General features: G+C 43.4%; 3 non-coding genes and 1 pseudogene across 3 annotated transcripts; all 4 read left to right on the top strand.

Moving 5' to 3' along the window:
* The first annotated feature begins 3,158 nt into the window (after positions 1-3,158).
* Positions 3,159-3,350, top strand: LOC138668123 (U2 spliceosomal RNA). The gene has a single exon (XR_011319095.1). It is a non-coding gene; the product is annotated as a U2 spliceosomal RNA (small nuclear RNA).
* Positions 3,351-6,050: 2,700 nt separating this feature from the next.
* Positions 6,051-6,237, top strand: LOC138668084 (U2 spliceosomal RNA). Its single transcript, XR_011319074.1, has one exon. It is a non-coding gene; the product is annotated as a U2 spliceosomal RNA (small nuclear RNA).
* Positions 6,238-12,587: 6,350 nt separating this feature from the next.
* LOC138668138 (U2 spliceosomal RNA) lies at positions 12,588-12,785 on the top strand. The gene has a single exon (XR_011319099.1). It is a non-coding gene; the product is annotated as a U2 spliceosomal RNA (small nuclear RNA).
* Positions 12,786-19,160: 6,375 nt separating this feature from the next.
* Positions 19,161-19,361, top strand: LOC138668034 (U2 spliceosomal RNA; annotated as a pseudogene).
* The last annotated feature ends 290 nt before the right edge of the window (positions 19,362-19,651 follow it).

Genomic DNA, 19,651 nt, shown 5'->3' on the forward strand with positions numbered 1-19,651 from the left:
TTCCTGGGAGAGTGCCTGTAGTGTTAGTGGGTGATATGAACTGTGATGTGGGAAGTGTGAATGTGGATGTGGCAGGGAAAGTGTTAACGGATATGGTGAGTGATTTTGGTTTAAGGGATATGCAGTGTGCATGCAAGATAGCGCCGTTGTTAAATACGTTTTTTTCTGATAGTGGGAGGGTGGCGTCTAGGTTAGATCATTGTTTTGTGTCTAAAAATATGATTCCTGTTAGTTATGCACAGGAGAGTGTGGTTTTTTCGGATCATGTGTGTATGAAGTGTGAATTGGATTTGCATGTTAATGAGGTGGCTGGGAAAGGTGTGTGGAAGCTGAATGTGAGTTTGCTGGAAGGAGGGGGTGTGAGAGAGGAGTATAAAAGAATTTATGCAGATTGGTGTGGATGCAGGAGTGATTTCAGAAGCGTGTGTGAATGGTGGGATTGGGTTAAATGGAAAACCAAGAGTTTTTTTAAAAAACTCGGGTACAAGTGTGCGGCTGCAAAGAGGAAAAGGTTTGTTTTTTTAAATGCAAGATTGAGCGTGTTGTATAAGTTGAGGGCCGGAGGGATGGATGTGAGTGAAGATTTGGTGAAAGTGAAAAAAGAAGTGGATGATTTTTTGTTAGAAAGAGGGAGGAGTATTGTGTATAGGGCCAAGATAGAGAATTTGGAGAAGAATGAGAAGTGTTCGCGTTTTTTCTTTAAAAAAGTTTTTGGGAAAAGACAGAGTATGAGTGTTTTGAATGGGATGGATGGAAATGAAGTGAGTGGTGTGGACTTGTGTGAGGAAGTGGCAAAGTTTTATGATGATTTGTATGCTGTGAAATGGAGGGATGAAGGTTTGGAGAGTGAGGTGCTGAGTGGTTTGGAAAATAGTTTGAATAAGATAGAAAGAGAAAGTTTGATGGGTGATGTGACAGATGAAGAAGTATGGAAGGTGGTGTGTAGTATGGCGTTGAATAAAACACCGGGGGAGGATGGTTTACCGGTGGAATTTTATCGTGTGATGTGGGATGTGATTGGGAAGGATTTTGTGGATGTATGTAAGTATATGTGGGTGAATGCAGAGGTGGCAAATGGTATGCGTGCAGGGGTGGTTGTGTTATTGCCAAAAAAGGGTGATTTGAAAAATCTTAAAAACTGGAGGCCGATCACATTGTTGAATTGTGATTATAAGATTTATGCGAAGCTTTTGGCCAACAGGATGCGTGGCGTGGTTGGGAGTGTGGTGGGTGAGGAGCAGTGTTGTGCGGTGCCTGGAAGACGAATACATGGAAGTTTGTGTATGTTGAGAGATTGTTTATGGGACTGCATGAGTCGTAAGAAGGGGGTTTATGTGTTGAGTTTGGACTTTGAGAAGGCGTATGATAGGTTGGCGCATGGTTTTTTGTTTAGTGTGTTGGTGAGGATGGGATTTCCTTCTGAATTTGTTGAGAGAGTGAGAAGTTTGTATAAGAATATTTATAGTTGTGTGTTGTTGAATGGAAATGTGGGGAGGAGAGTAAATGTGTTTTCGGGTGTTCGGCAGGGGTGCCCTTTGTCCCCTATCGTATTTATTTGTGCAATTGAGCCATTGTTATGTCTGTTGAGAAGAGATAAGGTGATTCGGGGTGTGCAAGTACCGGGGGGTGGGGGGAGAGAGTGGAAGATGAGTGCTTATATGGATGATGTGTGTGTGTTGTGTGATTCAGAGTGTTCGGTACGGCGTGTGAAGTTGTTGGTTTCTATTTTTTGTGGAGCTTCTGCTTTTAAAGTGAATTGGGAGAAGAGTGAGTGTAAGAATTTTGGGGGGAGGAGTCTGAGCGATGATGTTGGAGTGAATGTGGTGAGTGGACCGATAAAGGTTTTGGGCGTGAAATTTTCGGAGAAATTGGATGGAGAGGAAAGCTGGGTGGATGTGAGAGAGAGAGTGGAGCGTAAGTTAAATTTTTGGAACTTGAGGGATCTTACGTTTTTTGGTAAAATTTTAGTTATTAAGAGTGTTGTGTTACCTATTTTTTTGTATGTTGCGTTGGTTTTTCCACCAAGCTACATGTGTGTCAGAAGGTTAAATAGGGTTTTGTTTGTCTTTTTTTGGGGTTCATGTATGGAGCGTGCTAGGAGAGAAATTGTTATGAAGAGTTTGGATAAGGGGGGACTGGGTTTCCCAAATTTGAATGTATTTTTTGGCGTGAATATTATGGTGTTTGTATTAGGTGTGATTAGGATGGATGGGAAGTATGCATGTATGTGCAGGTTTTTGTTTGGAAATTTCTTGTTTCGTTTGAAATGGCGTGAAAGAGATCTTAGGAGCCCAGTGGCTTTTGAGGTTCCTGTGTGGTATGTGTGGGTTTACAAATTTTTAGTGAAGTATGAACTCTGTGATGTGGATGTGAGATTGTTAGAAAAGAAGAAAGCTGTATATAAGATGATTGAGTGTAGAGAGATGGAATGTGACATTGGACAAGTTTACAGGCTGTCCTTACCAGATCTTAAAGTGGTAAGAGGGGATGATGTGCAGAAAGTATGGAAGAAGGTACGGATGAATGGTATGACAAACAGGCAGAGTGAGATTGTATGGCAGTCATTGCATGGGGTGTTACCGGTGAGGGAGTTTCAGAAAAATCGGGGTTTAGTGAGGAGTGAGAAGTGTCCGAGGAGTGGATGTGGTGGAAGTGAGAGCGTGGTGCATTTGTTTTGGAATTGTCAGTACGCTAGAAGTGTGATTGCAGGGTTGGGTCGTTTGTGTAAGGAGCTGTGTGAGGTGAATCTGTTGTCTTTTGAGCTTTTTATGTTTGGATTGGGTATGTGTGGGGAAAAGGAGAGAGTATTGTGGTTAATGATGGCATGTATAAAAGAGGTTTTGTGGGATGTGAGGAATATATATGTGTTTAAAAGGAAGGATATTGAAGTTAAAAATTGCATAAAAATTATTCTGGGAAAATTGTATTTTTGTTTTGTGTGTGATCAGAGGAGGAGAGGGGAGGTGGATGCAGAGGGAGTTTGGAAAACCAAAAAGTGGAAACATTTTGTTTAATGTATCTTGAGTTTTTTTGTGTTGTTAACAAATATTTTTATGTTGTGTTTTCCAGTGATGATGGGAATGGCGGTTACATTGTGTATGTGGCTTGCTGTTTTGGGAGATGAGTTCCATAAAGTTGTGGAGTCTTGACTGTGGAACTTCCCATCTGAGGGAAAAAAAAAAAAAAAAAAAAAAAAATCTGTTCTTATCAGTTTAATATCTGATACGTCCCCTATTTGGGGACCATATATTAAATGGATTTTTAGAACAGGGAGCTGGAAATGGAGCTTGCTCTGTCCACTCCACGCATTGACCCGTTATTGCAGTATCTCCGGGAACAGTGCACCCCTTCTCTGATCCGGTTTCCAAAAACAGATTGAATTGAAATCAGCCCAGCAAGTTGTCATTTAACACTTTCTGAGAATTCTTTTCAGGGTCAAAGAAGCACGTTTCAGGTGGCAAATGTAGCAATTTGCTCAGTTTCACTGGACCGTTTGCAACATTTCCTGTGCCTTGCTTTCACCTGTGCATGTTCAGCATTGGATTGCATCCAATATGCAATCAATCAATCAAGCAATCAAGCAATCTTTGCTGGTTGCAACAGGTGTGTTAAGATGTAGGCCCGAATGAGGCCTTTGTAACAGTGTTGCTAATATATTGTGCCATCTACAAAATTAGGCCCCTGCCTGCCTGCCTGCCTGCTGTCTGTCAGCATGAAGTGTTTAAATTGAAGTATCCTACGAGTAGTTCGGCCATACATACTACATTTGTGACCGCATGCACAAATTCCTTTGTAAAACATTGGCTCCCTCTTGTGGACCACTGACTTTTAATTATGTGGTGTATGATATGTATTTCAATAAAGAAGGAAAAATGGTGTCTGTGATGATCTTGAATGTGCTAGTCTTGTCTATTTTGTCTTGTACTGTGTGAGTAGTATTCTAATGCTTTTGACCAACTGGGTGCGCTGCTGCTGCCTGCCCGCCTGCAGTAGATAGAATCTATGCACGGAACCTTCACCTGCTGCTGCTGTCACAATGGGGCCTTCAGCCATTGACTCCGGAACTCTCACGTGTCACAATGGGCTCTGGACTTATCTAAGGCAGAGAAAAATGGCGCCGTCTTCAGTCTGCTGCTGGAACAGCAGCAGACCACATGGTAGGGGGATTGTCTTTTTTTTTTTTTAAAGGGGCAATTTGCAGACTTGCACTAATAGTTGCACTCTGGAGCGCCAAAGGGATGGAGGGTGTGTTCAGATGGGCGGAGTTATGCAGATCAGGCGGAGCTATGCAGATTAGGCGGAGTTAGGCAGATTTTTTAAAAACGCGTTGGGCCCAAATTGAACACACCCCCACACACCCCCACACACCCCCCACACACCCCCACACACACCAGAACTGCCATTTGAGAAGGCATCCAGAGTTTAGAAAAAAAATGTCTTCCCCTGGGCAATCATCTTTTGGGCTCTCTCCACAGTGAGTCCTGGTTGTGGGCCATGGGGCGTCTGGAGTGGCAAACCATTTCAGGCTATCGCTTCTCGGCCTTTTGGCTAAGATCAAGTGCAGTGGCTTAATTGTTGCTGTACTTGGTCTGGTCTAAGGTGTCTGGGGTACCCGGTTCGTCGGCCTTGGGGGATCGTCCTCACTTAACGGTGGGGACTTCACCCCCTTGCTGCTATAGGCGTCCGGCTTAGTCCCCAGACAACGAGAGGCGATCACCTTGCCTGGTACTTCGGTACTGAAGGTTTCCTGCGATTGGGGTTACCGTTTGTTGGCGAAATGGAAGGCATCCAAGAATACATGCGGATCCGGAACGCTGTTCGTTTTTGCTTTGGAGAAATGGCGAGGAAGGAAAGAGAGCTGGAATTCCTGATGGACACTTTGTTGCTGGGCCTATGTAAGGTGAGCAGAGAGGACATCCTATCTGTGATGGACTATCCCCGTCGGGGATATTATGACGTTACTTTTGGAGGGGAAGAACCTTTGTTAAAATTTTTGGATTCATGGTGTAAGTTGAAGGAAGAGCCAGTAGTGGCTGGAGTCGTGGTGATACCTCACTATGACTCTGGATGGAAGCTTTTTACGGTGAAGTCTTACTCACCGTATGTAAGTGAAGAAGACGTTGTTTGTTTTTTGGAGAAATATTGTAAGAATGTGACCAGCAAAGGTAAAGTTTTTAACCAGTGTGGGTTCTGGACATGCAAGTGGAAGATGCGCTGTGAGTTGAACAGAGATGGAAGCGGCAAGTTTGTTCTACCCCCAGCCCGTTTTAAAATTGGCGCGGCTACGGGTGATTTGTTTTTTGCTGGAATGGGTGTGTTTTGCTTTAACTGTAAAGAATATGGTCACATTAGAGAGGATTGTACTAAGATTTTTTGTTCTAAGTGTTACCAAGAGGGACATGAGTACAAAGACTGCAGTAAGGAAAAAGCATGTAATATGTGTGGTGGCCTAGGGCATGTTTTTAAAACATGTCCTAAGAGGAAGAGGAGCGAAAAATCTGAAGAAAAAGAGGAAAGAGTTCAGAAACGGGAAAAGAAGGTGGAGAAAAAGGAGGAGAAGAAGAAGAAAGAGAAAGGTGAGAGCAAATTAGAAAAAATGGAGGTGGGAGCGGCAGAATCTTCGCCGGGGGAGAGGGGAACACTTGACCTTGTCTCTCTGCAGGGAAAGGTGGATAAAATCATCAAATCAAAAAAAGCAGCTGCATTAAGGTTGAAGGTTAGGAAGCATTTGGAGAAGGACAAGGAGAGATTTTTGGAAACATATCACATTCCGTTGTGGTTGAGGGAAAAAGTTTTTGCTGTTAAAGATGTACATTTTTTGAATATTGTATGTATAGACTACCTAATGGCATATGCAGTAGATTATGGATTAGTGGAGTAACTGATACAAGCTTTGTTTTTCTTCTGTTATAAATGTATGAGTTGTAATATGGTTTTTTTGCAATTAAAAAAGGTGAATTAAAACCTAAATGATGATTTAAGTTGGAGTCCACATCTTGTCTCCCTTGTGGAGAAGAGGATTGTGGAGTGGACTTTAATTTTAAACCTGAATGGTTTTATAAAAAAAAAAAAAAAAAAAAAAAATCTGTTCTTATCAGTTTAATATCTGATACGTCCCCTATTTGGGGACCATATATTAAATGGATTTTTAGAACAGGGAGCTGGAAATGGAGCTTGCTCTGTCCACTCCACGCATTGACCCGTTATTGCAGTATCTCCGGGAACAGTGCACCCCTTCTCTGATCCGGTTTCCAAAAACAGATTGAATTGAAATCAGCCCAGCAAGTTGTCATTTAACACTTTCTGAGAATTCTTTTCAGGGTCAAAGAAGCACGTTTCAGGTGGCAAATGTAGCAATTTGCTCAGTTTCACTGGACCGTTTGCAACATTTCCTGTGCCTTGCTTTCACCTGTGCATGTTCAGCATTGGATTGCATCCAATATGCAATCAATCAATCAAGCAATCAAGCAATCTTTGCTGGTTGCAACAGGTGTGTTAAGATGTAGGCCCGAATGAGGCCTTTGTAACAGTGTTGCTAATATATTGTGCCATCTACAAAATTAGGCCCCTGCCTGCCTGCCTGCCTGCCTGCTGTCTGTCAGCATGAAGTGTTTAAATTGAAGTATCCTACGAGTAGTTCGGCCATACATACTACATTTGTGACCGCATGCACAAATTCCTTTGTAAAACATTGGCTCCCTCTTGTGGACCACTGACTTTTAATTATGTGGTGTATGATATGTATTTCAATAAAGAAGGAAAAATGGTGTCTGTGATGATCTTGAATGTGCTAGTCTTGTCTATTTTGTCTTGTACTGTGTGAGTAGTATTCTAATGCTTTTGACCAACTGGGTGCGCTGCTGCTGCCTGCCCGCCTGCAGTAGATAGAATCTATGCACGGAACCTTCACCTGCTGCTGCTGTCACAATGGGGCCTTCAGCCATTGACTCCGGAACTCTCACGTGTCACAATGGGCTCTGGACTTATCTAAGGCAGAGAAAAATGGCGCCGTCTTCAGTCTGCTGCTGGAACAGCAGCAGACCACATGGTAGGGGGATTGTCTTTTTTTTTTTTTAAAGGGGCAATTTGCAGACTTGCACTAATAGTTGCACTCTGGAGCGCCAAAGGGATGGAGGGTGTGTTCAGATGGGCGGAGTTATGCAGATCAGGCGGAGCTATGCAGATTAGGCGGAGTTAGGCAGATTTTTTAAAAACGCGTTGGGCCCAAATTGAACACACCCCCACACACCCCCACACACCCCCCACACACCCCCACACACACCAGAACTGCCATTTGAGAAGGCATCCAGAGTTTAGAAAAAAAATGTCTTCCCCTGGGCAATCATCTTTTGGGCTCTCTCCACAGTGAGTCCTGGTTGTGGGCCATGGGGCGTCTGGAGTGGCAAACCATTTCAGGCTATCGCTTCTCGGCCTTTTGGCTGCGATCTTGTGTCGCGGTCAGGGGGTGCGAGTGATTCCTGGCAGCGTGCTGCTGATTTGCTACTGCGGTCTTTGTACCGGCAGAGAAGACTGAAGAGGTGAAGATGTTCATCAAGAATACCATTCGTGTGGTCGTGGAAGGAAGTGCCCGAAATAATGTGGTTTTCGTGGTTCGTGACCTGCTGGAGGAAAAGGCTGGAGCCCATCGGACGGACATTTTCAGCGTTAACGAGTTCCGGAATCAAGGTACATATGATGTTACCTTTGTGAGTGAGGCAGTTTGCCTAACTATCTTTGAGTGGCTCAGAAGTCATGATGGTGATCCATGCCTGGAGGGAGTGCGGGTGGAGCCTTTGTTTGGGCTAATGGAGAAAATTGTAACTGTGACGGTGTATAACCCTTACACTGAAGTAAGTTTGCTGGAGCAGTTCCTGGCTCGTTATTGCGAGTATGTGAAGGGTGGAGAAAAGCAAAAAAATTGCTTGGGGATCTTTAATTGTAAATACGTGTTTCGTGTGAAACTGAGGAGAGACCCAAGTTGTTTGGGAGGTTTCGCCCATCCCCCGGCGAACTTTTCGGTAGCAGGGCAAAGGGGCTTCCTGACATATGCAGGGCAGCCTCTATACTGTAGGAAGTGTTTCCAGTTTGGGCACCTACAGAGTACCTGTGAGAAAAATATGGTTTGCCGCAATTGTAAACAGGAGGGCCATATGGCGGCTCAGTGTCCAATGCCACGTGAGTGTGACCAGTGTGGAGACATAGGGCACCTGTATAGAGACTGTCCGTATGCTGGGCCGAGGAGGCCAACCAGAGAGGAGGAGAGGCGGGAGGAGGAAGGAAAAAAGCGTGAGGAGCGGAGGCAGGAGGAGGAGAAAAAGAGAGAGGAGGAGGTAAAGAAACGGGAAGAGGAGAGGAGGCGGGAGGAAAGCAAGTCTTCTGCGCAGCGGAGCGCTGAAATAATACCGCCCTCTATGGTTGAGAGACGGCGGGATAGAAGGCAGGAGGACAAGGAGGCTGAAAGGAGGAAGGAGGAGCTGGAGGACAAATTATTTTGGAGAGCCGCAAAGCAGGAAGAGCGTGCTATGACTAATAAAAGTAAGAAAAAAAAGGAGGTTCCAGTTATTAATACAGAGGAGTTGGGTGCGCTGATGGATTTTGATACTTCTGGGGCGGAGGAGTTGGTTGATCCTGTGATTCCTGAATCGGACCCGAGAAATATAGGTGCTTTTTCCTCACAAGAGGAGCCTGGAGGTCGAAAGTGTCCCAGGGAGGGTGGTGGGGAAAATTTTGATTTTGAGGTTCCAGAAGCAGGAATGCCCCAGAGAAAAGTTGGGCGGAAGAAGTCACGTGTGGAGGAGTGTATGGAGGTCAGCGGCTCTGAAAGCTGCGCGGCGCAGATGGTGGAGGAGGACAGTGGCGACACTGCTTAGTTATGTGCTTTTTTTTTCTAAGCGTTTTTGTACATAGCTTTTGCCGTTAAAATGTGTTTTGTATATTGCAGTTGCTTTAAAATGTTTTTTTTTTTTTTTTTTTTTTTTTTTTCTCATATAAGTTGTTTAATGTCCTTTTTGTAGGTTGTTCGCTTTAGTGTTTTTGTTTCTGTGTATATTATGGGGTTTATAATTATATCACAAAATGTGAGGGTCTTTAAAAATAGGCTGCGGCGGGCGGCTATTCTGGATTTTTTTGCAACACAAAATGCAGGAATTTTTTGTTTGCAGGAGTGTGGGATTGTGGATGATGTGAAGGGGAGTGAATGGTCTCATGGTGCGTCTGTGTGGTCAGGGAGTGCTTGTAATAAAAATGATGGTGTGGGTTTTTTAGTGAAGGGAAGTGATGTGAGTTTGTGTGACTATATGGTGATTGAGGTTGGAAGGTGTGTGTTGGCTAATTTTGAGTTTAGAAATGTTCGTTTTTGTGTTATTAATGTGTATGCGCCTGTGGAAAAACAGGAGCGTAAAGTTTTATTTGAAAAAATTAAGTTTTTTATTCCTGGGAGAGTGCCTGTAGTGTTAGTGGGTGATATGAACTGTGATGTGGGAAGTGTGAATGTGGATGTGGCAGGGAAAGTGTTAATGGATATGGTGAGTGATTTTGGTTTAAGGGATATGCAGTGTGCATGCAAGATAGCGCCGTTGTTAAATACCTTTTTTTCTGATAGCGGGAGGGTGGCGTCTAGGTTAGATCATTGTTTTGTGTCAAAAAATATGATTCCTGTGAGTTATGCACAGGAGAGTGTGGTTTTTTCGGATCATGTGTGTATGAAGTGTGAATTGGATTTGCATGTTAATGAGGTGGCTGGGAAAGGTGTGTGGAAGCTGAATGTGAGTTTGCTGGAAGGAGGGGGTGTGAGAGAGGACTATAAAAGAATTTATGCAGATTGGTGTGGATGCAGGAGTGATTTCAGAAGCGTGTGTGAATGGTGGGACTGGGTTAAATGGAAAACCAAGAGTTTTTTTAAAAAACTCGGGTACAAGTGTGCGGCTGCAAAGAGGAAAAGGTTTGTTTTTTTAAATGCAAGATTGAGCGTGTTGTATAAGTTGAGGGCCGGAGGGATGGATGTGAGTGAAGATTTGGTGAAAGTGAAAAAAGAAGTGGATGATTTTTTGTTAGAAAGAGGGAGGAGTATTGTGTATAGGGCCAAGATAGAGAATTTGGAGAAGAATGAGAAGTGTTCGCGTTTTTTCTTTAAAAAAGTTTTTGGGAAAAGACAGAGTATGAGTGTTTTGAATGGGATGGATGGAAATGAAGTGAGTGGTGTGGACTTGTGTGAGGAAGTGGCAAAGTTTTATGATGATTTGTATGCTGTGAAATGGAGGGATGAAGGTTTGGAGAGTGAGGTGCTGAGTGGTTTGGAAAATAGTTTGAATAAGATAGAAAGAGAAAGTTTGATGGGTGATGTGACAGATGAAGAAGTATGGAAGGTGGTGTGTAGTATGGCGTTGAATAAAACACCGGGGGAGGATGGTTTACCGGTGGAATTTTATCGTGTGATGTGGGATGTGATTGGGAAGGATTTTGTGGATGTATGTAAGTATATGTGGGCGAATGCAGAGATAGCAAATGGTATGCGTGCAGGGGTGGTTGTGTTATTCGCCAAAAAAGGGTGATTTGAAAAATCTTAAAAACTGGAGGCCGATCACATTGTTGAATTGTGATTATAAGATTTATGCGAAGCTTTTGGCCAACAGGATGCGTGGCGTGGTTGGGAGTGTGGTGGGTGAGGAGCAATGTTGTGCGGTGCCTGGAAGACGAATACATGGAAGTTTGTGTATGTTGAGAGATTGTTTATGGGACTGCATGAGTCGTAAGAAGGGGGTTTATGTGTTGAGTTTGGACTTTGAGAAGGCGTATGATAGGTTGGCGCATGGTTTTTTGTTTAGTGTGTTGGTGAGGATGGGATTTCCTTCTGAATTTGTTGAGAGAGTGAGAAGTTTGTATAAGAATATTTATAGTTGTGTGTTGTTGAATGGAAATGTGGGGAGGAGAGTAAATGTGTTTTCGGGTGTTCGGCAGGGGTGCCCTTTGTCCCCTATCGTATTTATTTGTGCAATTGAGCCATTGTTATGTCTGTTGAGAAGAGATAAGGTGATTCGGGGTGTGCAAGTACCGGGGGGTGGGGGGAGAGAGTGGAAGATGAGTGCTTATATGGATGATGTGTGTGTGTTGTGTGATTCAGAGTGTTCGGTACGGCGTGTGAAGTTGTTGGTTTCTATTTTTTGTGGAGCTTCTGCTTTTAAAGTGAATTGGGAGAAGAGTGAGTGTAAGAATTTTGGGGGGAGGAGTCTGAGCGATGATGTTGGAGTGAATGTGGTGAGTGGACCGATAAAGGTTTTGGGCGTGAAATTTTCGGAGGAATTGGATGGAGAGGAAAGCTGGGTGGATGTGAGAGAGAGAGTGGAGCGTAAGTTAAATTTTTGGAATTTGAGGGATCTTACGTTTTTTGGTAAAATTTTAGTTATTAAGAGTGTTGTGTTACCTATTTTTTTGTATGTTGCGTTGGTTTTTCCACCAAGCTACATGTGTGTCAGAAGATTAAATAGGGTTTTGTTTGTCTTTTTTTGGGGTTCATGTATGGAGCGTGCTAGGAGAGAAATTGTTATGAAGAGTTTGGATAAGGGGGGACTGGGTTTCCCAAATTTGAATGTATTTTTTGGCGTGAATATTATGGTGTTTGTATTAGGTGTGATTAGGATGGATGGGAAGTATGCATGTATGTGCAGGTTTTTGTTTGGAAATTTCTTGTTTCGTTTGAAATGGCGTGAAAGAGATCTTAGGAGCCCAGTGGCTTTTGAGGTTCCTGTGTGGTATGTGTGGGTTTACAAATTTTTAGTGAAGTATGAACTCTGTGATGTGGATGTGAGATTGTTAGAAAAGAAGAAAGCTGTATATAAGATGATTGAGTGTAGAGAGATGGAATGTGACATTGGACAAGTTTACAGGCTGTCCTTACCAGATCTTAAAGTGGTAAGAGGGGATGATGTGCAGAAAGTATGGAAGAAGGTACGGATGAATGGTATGACAAACAGGCAGAGTGAGATTGTATGGCAGTCATTGCATGGGGTGTTACCGGTGAGGGAGTTTCAGAAAAATCGGGGTTTAGTGAGGAGTGAGAAGTGTCCGAGGAGTGGATGTGGTGGAAGTGAGAGCGTGGTGCATTTGTTTTGGAATTGTCAGTACGCTAGAAGTGTGATTGCAGGATTGGGTCGTTTGTGTAAGGAGCTGTGTGAGGTGAATCTGTTGTCTTTTGAGCTTTTTATGTTTGGATTGGGTATGTGTGGGGAAAAGGAGAGAGTATTGTGGTTAATGATGGCATGTATAAAAGAGGTTTTGTGGGATGTGAGGAATATATATGTGTTTAAAAGGAAGGATATTGAAGTTAAAAATTGCATAAAAATTATTCTGGGAAAATTGTATTTTTGTTTTGTGTGTGATCAGAGGAGGAGAGGGGAGGTGGATGCAGAGGGAGTTTGGAAAACCAAAAAGTGGAAACATTTTGTTTAATGTACCTTGAGTTTTTTTGTGTTGTTAACAAATATATTTTGTTGTGTTTTCCAGTGATGATGGGAATGGCGGTTACATTGTGTATGTGGCTTGCTGTTTTGGGAGATGAGTTCCATAAAGTTGTGGAGTCTTGACTGTGGAACTTCCCATCTGAGGGAAAAAAAAAAAAAAAAAAAAAAAAAAAAAAATCTGTTCTTATCAGTTTAATATCTGATACGTCCCCTATTTGGGGACCATATATTAAATGGATTTTTAGAACAGGGAGCTGGAAATGGAGCTTGCTCTGTCCACTCCACGCATTGACCCGTTATTGCAGTATCTCCGGGAACAGTGCACCCCTTCTCTGATCCGGTTTCCAAAAACAGATTGAATTGAAATCAGCCCAGCAAGTTGTCATTTAACACTTTCTGAGAATTCTTTTCAGGGTCAAAGAAGCACGTTTCAGGTGGCAAATGTAGCAATTTGCTCAGTTTCACTGGACCGTTTGCAACATTTCCTGTGCCTTGCTTTCACCTGTGCATGTTCAGCATTGGATTGCATCCAATATGCAATCAATCAATCAAGCAATCAAGCAATCTTTGCTGGTTGCAACAGGTGTGTTAAGATGTAGGCCCGAATGAGGCCTTTGTAACAGTGTTGCTAATATATTGTGCCATCTACAAAATTAGGCCCCTGCCTGCCTGCCTGCCTGCCTGCTGTCTGTCAGCATGAAGTGTTTAAATTGAAGTATCCTACGAGTAGTTCGGCCATACATACTACATTTGTGACCGCATGCACAAATTCCTTTGTAAAACATTGGCTCCCTCTTGTGGACCACTGACTTTTAATTATGTGGTGTATGATATGTATTTCAATAAAGAAGGAAAAATGGTGTCTGTGATGATCTTGAATGTGCTAGTCTTGTCTATTTTGTCTTGTACTGTGTGAGTAGTATTCTAATGCTTTTGACCAACTGGGTGCGCTGCTGCTGCCTGCCCGCCTGCAGTAGATAGAATCTATGCACGGAACCTTCACCTGCTGCTGCTGTCACAATGGGGCCTTCAGCCATTGACTCCGGAACTCTCACGTGTCACAATGGGCTCTGGACTTATCTAAGGCAGAGAAAAATGGCGCCGTCTTCAGTCTGCTGCTGGAACAGCAGCAGACCACATGGTAGGGGGATTGTCTTTTTTTTTTTTTAAAGGGGCAATTTGCAGACTTGCACTAATAGTTGCACTCTGGAGCGCCAAAGGGATGGAGGGTGTGTTCAGATGGGCGGAGTTATGCAGATCAGGCGGAGCTATGCAGATTAGGCGGAGTTAGGCAGATTTTTTAAAAACGCGTTGGGCCCAAATTGAACACACCCCCACACACCCCCACACACCCCCCACACACCCCCACACACACCAGAACTGCCATTTGAGAAGGCATCCAGAGTTTAGAAAAAAAATGTCTTCCCCTGGGCAATCATCTTTTGGGCTCTCTCCACAGTGAGTCCTGGTTGTGGGCCATGGGGCGTCTGGAGTGGCAAACCATTTCAGGCTATCGCTTCTCGGCCTTTTGGCTGCGATCGATCAGTTTTAACTGTGAGATTGTAGTCAGGTCGGGTGCTTTCGGTACCCTTTCTCTCGGCCTGGGGGGATCGCTCCTCTTCGGAGGGGCTTCACCCCCCTGCTGCTATAGGGAGAGAGGATTAGTCCGGAGCAACGAGTTGCGATCGCCTTAAAAGGGCGCTAGCCTTTTTTTGTGTTTACAGCTGGAGTTCTTTTTCGGAAGGATGCCGGCTGCACTTACCTATGCATCGGGAGAACCCCGGATGAGGAACACGGTCCGTATCGAGGTCTTGGAGAGATTCAGAAAGGAGAAAGGAATACGCTACGTTTGCAACACCGTCCTACTTGGGATCCTGGAGTTCGGCAGAGAGGACATCTTCTGTTTTCAGGACAATGAGCAGAAAGGTACTTATACTATTACCTTTAGGAGCCATGGTTGTTGTCAGCAGTTGGTCCAAAAGGTGAATGACAACATCTTTGCTGATGAACTGGAGGGCCTGGTCTTCTCCCTGCTTTTCGTCCAAGAGGAGGTACAAATGGTTGTTTTCTTTCCAAATCCTTTTGTGGAAGTATTGGACATTTTAACCTGTTTGCGTCGCTATTGCGATGAAGTCACTTTTCAAGGGAATGTTAAAAATGCCGTTGGTTTCTGGTGTGGCAAGCGGAAATTCCTGGTGCGGCTGAAGAAGAATCCTGAGGGCTTTGGAGGAACAGAACATCCCCCCTCTACCATCACCATTGGGAAGAGCCGTGGCTACTTATTCTACACAGGTATGCCTATGTATTGCAGGAACTGTGGCAAGATGGGGCATACCCAAGGGAATTGTGGGGAAAGAAAGCAATTCCGCTGCAGTAATTGTGGCCAATTCGGACACTTCATGAAGGATTGCCCTCAAAAGAAGGCTTGTAACCTGTGCGGGGAGGATGGACATATGTTCCGAGGATGCCCGCATAGGACCAAAGTCCGTACGTATGCAGAGGCGGCCGAGAGACCCGTGCCAAGGAAGGAACCAGCTATTGTCCCGGTCCATGCTGAGCCGAGTATCCCGGAGACCGGAGTAAGGCCTGAGCCAAGTCCTACTGTTCCTACAGCAGGGGAGGTGGCTGAGAAGGCCAAGGGCGCAGAGGAGAAGGTGGGGACGGAGCAGGAGTGTGGTGGCCCTCAGGGAGGCCCTCCTGTGTCGAAGTCCCGGAAAAAGGGCGGAGGGCGGACCACCCAGAGACTGGAGCAGGGGGACTCTCCCATTGGGGGGGTAACCCTTGTGTCGAAGGTCTCGGATGAGGCTGGTGTGTTGGAGCAGAGCGCCCCCACTACGTTGGCAGTGGGGGGCACTGTGGCGAAGACCCCAGTCATTCCCAGGGACTCGAGCCAGCAGACCGCAGTTTTTTCTCCTACAGGTGATGGTGTGGATAAGGTCATGGTGTCAGATCTGGAGGTCCCCCAGGAAGTGAGAGGCCATGTAGCTGTCACAGAGGACGACTGTACGAGTGAGCTGCCTGAGCCTTCTGGAAAGAAGCTGCGAGGGGATACTCTTCTGGAGGCCAATCCAGAGTCTCCGGATGTGTGTTTTCCCAGCGGAGACATGTGGCTGAACACGGACTCTTCTGGGTATCCATTACCTGGTTCCTCGGATCCCCAGAACATTGACTCTTTTTCCTCACTGCCAGAGGTGTTTGATGAGTTCATAGGAAACATTATGGATACCTCTCCTCCATGACATAAATGCCATCCATGAGGTGTCTCTCACTTAATGTGAGATCTCTAAAGAGCCCTGTCCGCAGGGCTGCTCTTTTTGATTTTTTTGAAACATTAGACTTTGATATATGTTTTTTACAGGAGTGTGGTCTGCAGCATGGAATCCGGTATAACGAGATAAAAAAGGACTGGAAACTAGGGCCCTCTGTATGGTCGGGCTCGAACGAAAACAAGTCTGCTGGTGTGGGTCTGCTCTGCCGAGGTAATAACATCATCATCTCCTCTGTTACTGAGATTGTACCCGGCAGAGCTATCCTAGTGCATTTGTGTTTTAATAATTTTAATTTCCGTGTCATTAATGTGTACGCTCCACCAGATAAACAGGAGCGTATACGTTTGTTTGAAATTCTACCGGTATTCTGTGTAGGGTCATCTCCTCTCTTGGTAGCTGGGGACTTTAATTGCCTGAATGTGAATGAGCGCCGAGGAGGGGGTGACCCAATCCGTAAGTTAGATAAGTCGTGTTTTTTACTAAATAGCTTGCAGACTGATTTTAAGTTATGCGATGCCTGGAGGTCGCTTTCGCCGACGGACCCAGGATTTACATGGTCCGGTCGGGGAGTGGCTTCCAGGATCGATTTTATGTTTTTATCTGAGGATTTTAGCCCTGTACAATTTGTTTTAATGCCTAATTTATTCTCTGATCATAAAATGTTAAGCGTAAAGATAGAGTATCAAGGAGAGCTGAGGATAAATAGAGGTTTGTGGCGTCTGGGGGTCCATTTGCTGGAAGACCCTCAGGTGAGGTCAGACTTCTGTAATGCCTACCAGGAATGGAGACAGTTAAGGCCTCCATATATTAAAATCCTATCCTGGTGGGAAGTGATCAAAGATAAAATAAGGTTTTTTTTTATCAGGGCTGGAAAGAGGAAGGCGCGGCGGAAAAAGCAGATTTATGTAAATTTAAATATGAGACTGCAAACTCTCCATAAATTTAAAGAGATAGGACTAGAGGTGGAAGATGATATTGCAAGCCTAAAAACTGAAATACAATTGTGCCTTGATCAAAAAGGTAAAGAAATAATTTTTAATTCCAAAGTGAAACATTTAGAAGAAGGTGAGAAGTGTACACGTTTCTTTTTTAAAAAAGTGATGGAGAAAAAGGAGACGATCACCTGTCTTGATGGAGAAACAACTGTGGAAGGTATGAAGAAGGTGGCTTTTAATTTTTATAGAGACCTTTTTAGTAAAAAAAGTGTAAATAATGTTTTTTTACAAGATGCTCTTAATATCCTGGATTTTAAGTTAAGTTCTGTAGACCAGGGGTTTTTAATAGAAGATCTTAGCATGGAAGAACTTTTTAGTGTTTTTAAAAGTTTTTCAAAAGGGAAAGCCCCAGGAGCAGATGGTCTACCTGTTGAATTTTATTTGACTTTTTGGGATGTTTTAAAGGAGGATCTTTTAGCACTTTTTAAAGAGGTTTTTATGTGTTCAGAGCTGCCTAAGTCATGGAGGAGGGGGATAGTGTCCTTAATTTATAAGAAAAAGGGCGCTCGTGATGACCTCAGGAATTGGAGGCCTATCACCCTCCTCAACATGGACTATAAAGTTTTAGCTAAAATTATTGCTTGTCGTTTTAAAACTGTGATTAATAAATTGATACAACCCGAACAAGTATGTGGAGTACCAGGGAGGAATATTGCTGAGATTTTAAATGTTATTAGAGATGCAATATGGTACTCTAGGGATAGAAGTCAGAGCCTGGCCCTGTTGGCGCTGGACTTTGAAAAGGCGTTTGACAGGGTCTCGCATGAGTATCTTTTTAAAGTTTTAAAACAAATGGCGATCCCCGACATGTTTTTATCTCGTATTATGATTTTATATAATAATGTGTTTTCTCAAATTTCTGTCAATGGTTTTTTAACAGATTTTATCCCGTTGGAATCCGGAGTGAAGCAGGGGTGTCCATTATCCCCAATTCTTTTTATTTGTGCTATGGAACCCCTGCTGTGTATGATCCGGAGAGATAAAGTGGTCCGAGGGGTTCCTATTCCGGGTGGAGGAGGGGCCCAAGTCAAAGTATTTGCCTACATGGATGATGTTACTGCCATCTGTACAGATCCTGCTTCACTCCGGAGAGTGGTAATGTGCACCAATTTTTTTAGTCAGGCTTCAGGTTTTAAAATGAATTTTAATAAAACTGAATGTTTGATTTTGGGTTCCTGGGATACAAATGACCTACCAGCAGTAAAATTGAGGCACGACGAGGTAAAAATTTTGGGTATAGTATTTGATGCTAAAAATGATGGACACGTGAGCTGGGAGGAGGTACAGCATAAAATGGTGAAAAAGCTCTCCTTCTGGAATTTGAGATGCTTGTCGATTGAAGGGAAAATTTTAATTATTAAATCTGTTTTATTGCCTATGATGCTTTATGTTGCCATGGTATATCCTCCTTCTGAGTTGATACTAAAAAAACTAACTCGATGTATTTTTATGTTCATTTGGGGATCAAAAATGGAAAAGCTGAGGCGAACGGAAATGTACAAGAAACAACAAAATGGAGGAAAAGATGTCCCTGACTTGCATTTGTATTTATATGTAAATTTCTTTTGTTTTTGTTTTAAAGTTTTTAACACTAATTCTACTTTTAGTCTGTTTTTAAAATATACTTGCGGTTTTATCTTTAAAAAATGGTTCAGGCCATGTTTATCAGCACCCATTTTATTATGCCCGCCCAAGCATTTTATTGTTTTAGAAAAGGTGATAAGGACTTATAAATTAAAGGACTTGGATGCCGATCTCCTTCTGGACAGAAAAAAATTGATGGTTCATCTGAGAAGAGAAGAAGGAGTGTCCCCTGTGAGCAACTTCTCCTGGAGTAGATCCAAGCGTGTGTGGAGGAACGTTTTTGGGAAATTCTTGGCCAACATTCACAAAGACATCGCATGGATGGCTGCCCACCAGTGCCTCCCAACCAGAGACTTCCAGCACAGGAGAGGCCTGGTGGCGCGGGCAAAGTGCCCAAGAGACTCTTGCCGAGAGGATGAGACTGTTTTGCACCTTTTCTGGAACTGCTGTTTTGCACAAGAACTTTGGGGGAGATTGGGGATACTTTTAAAATGGGTTTGTGGTCTTAAAGATTTTAGCTATGAGTATGTTTTATATGGACTTTTTAATTGCCCCACTACACACCAGTTCAAAGTATGCTGGTGTATAATAAACTGTGCCAAAAATGCAATCTGGAAAGCGAGAAACATTTTACTTTTTAACCGTGATTTTATCTCTGTAAATGATTGTATTAAATTGGCTTTTAGTGAAATGTTTATTTATTTCTTAAAGGATGTTAAAGATGTGGGGAAGAAGGAAGCGAATCGTAGATGGTGTTTTTATATGTGGAATACTGTTTTATATTAAGTTGTTTCATGTTGTTGTATTTTATTATTGTAATTGTTTATGTTTCTTTTGCACAAAAGGTTTCATTTTTTCTTGTTGTTCTATGTCTTATGACTAAATAAAATTTTGTTGAAACCTTATCTGTTCTTATCAGTTTAATATCTGATACGTCCCCTATTTGGGGACCATATATTAAATGGATTTTTAGAACAGGGAGCTGGAAATGGAGCTTGCTCTGTCCACTCCACGCATTGACCCGTTATTGCAGTATCTCCGGGAACAGTGCACCCCTTCTCTGATCCGGTTTCCAAAAACAGATTGAATTGAAATCAGCCCAGCAAGTTGTCATTTAACACTTTCTGAGAATTCTTTTCAGGGTCAAAGAAGCACGTTTCAGGTGGCAAATGTAGCAATTTGCTCAGTTTCACTGGACCGTTTGCAACATTTCCTGTGCCTTGCTTTCACCTGTGCATGTTCAGCATTGGATTGCATCCAATATGCAATCAATCAATCAAGCAATCAAGCAATCTTTGCTGGTTGCAACAGGTGTGTTAAGATGTAGGCCCGAATGAGGCCTTTGTAA

This window comes from Ranitomeya imitator, chromosome 2 (genome assembly GCF_032444005.1).
Source record: "Ranitomeya imitator isolate aRanImi1 chromosome 2, aRanImi1.pri, whole genome shotgun sequence".
NCBI classification, from domain to species: Eukaryota; Metazoa; Chordata; class Amphibia; order Anura; family Dendrobatidae; genus Ranitomeya; species Ranitomeya imitator.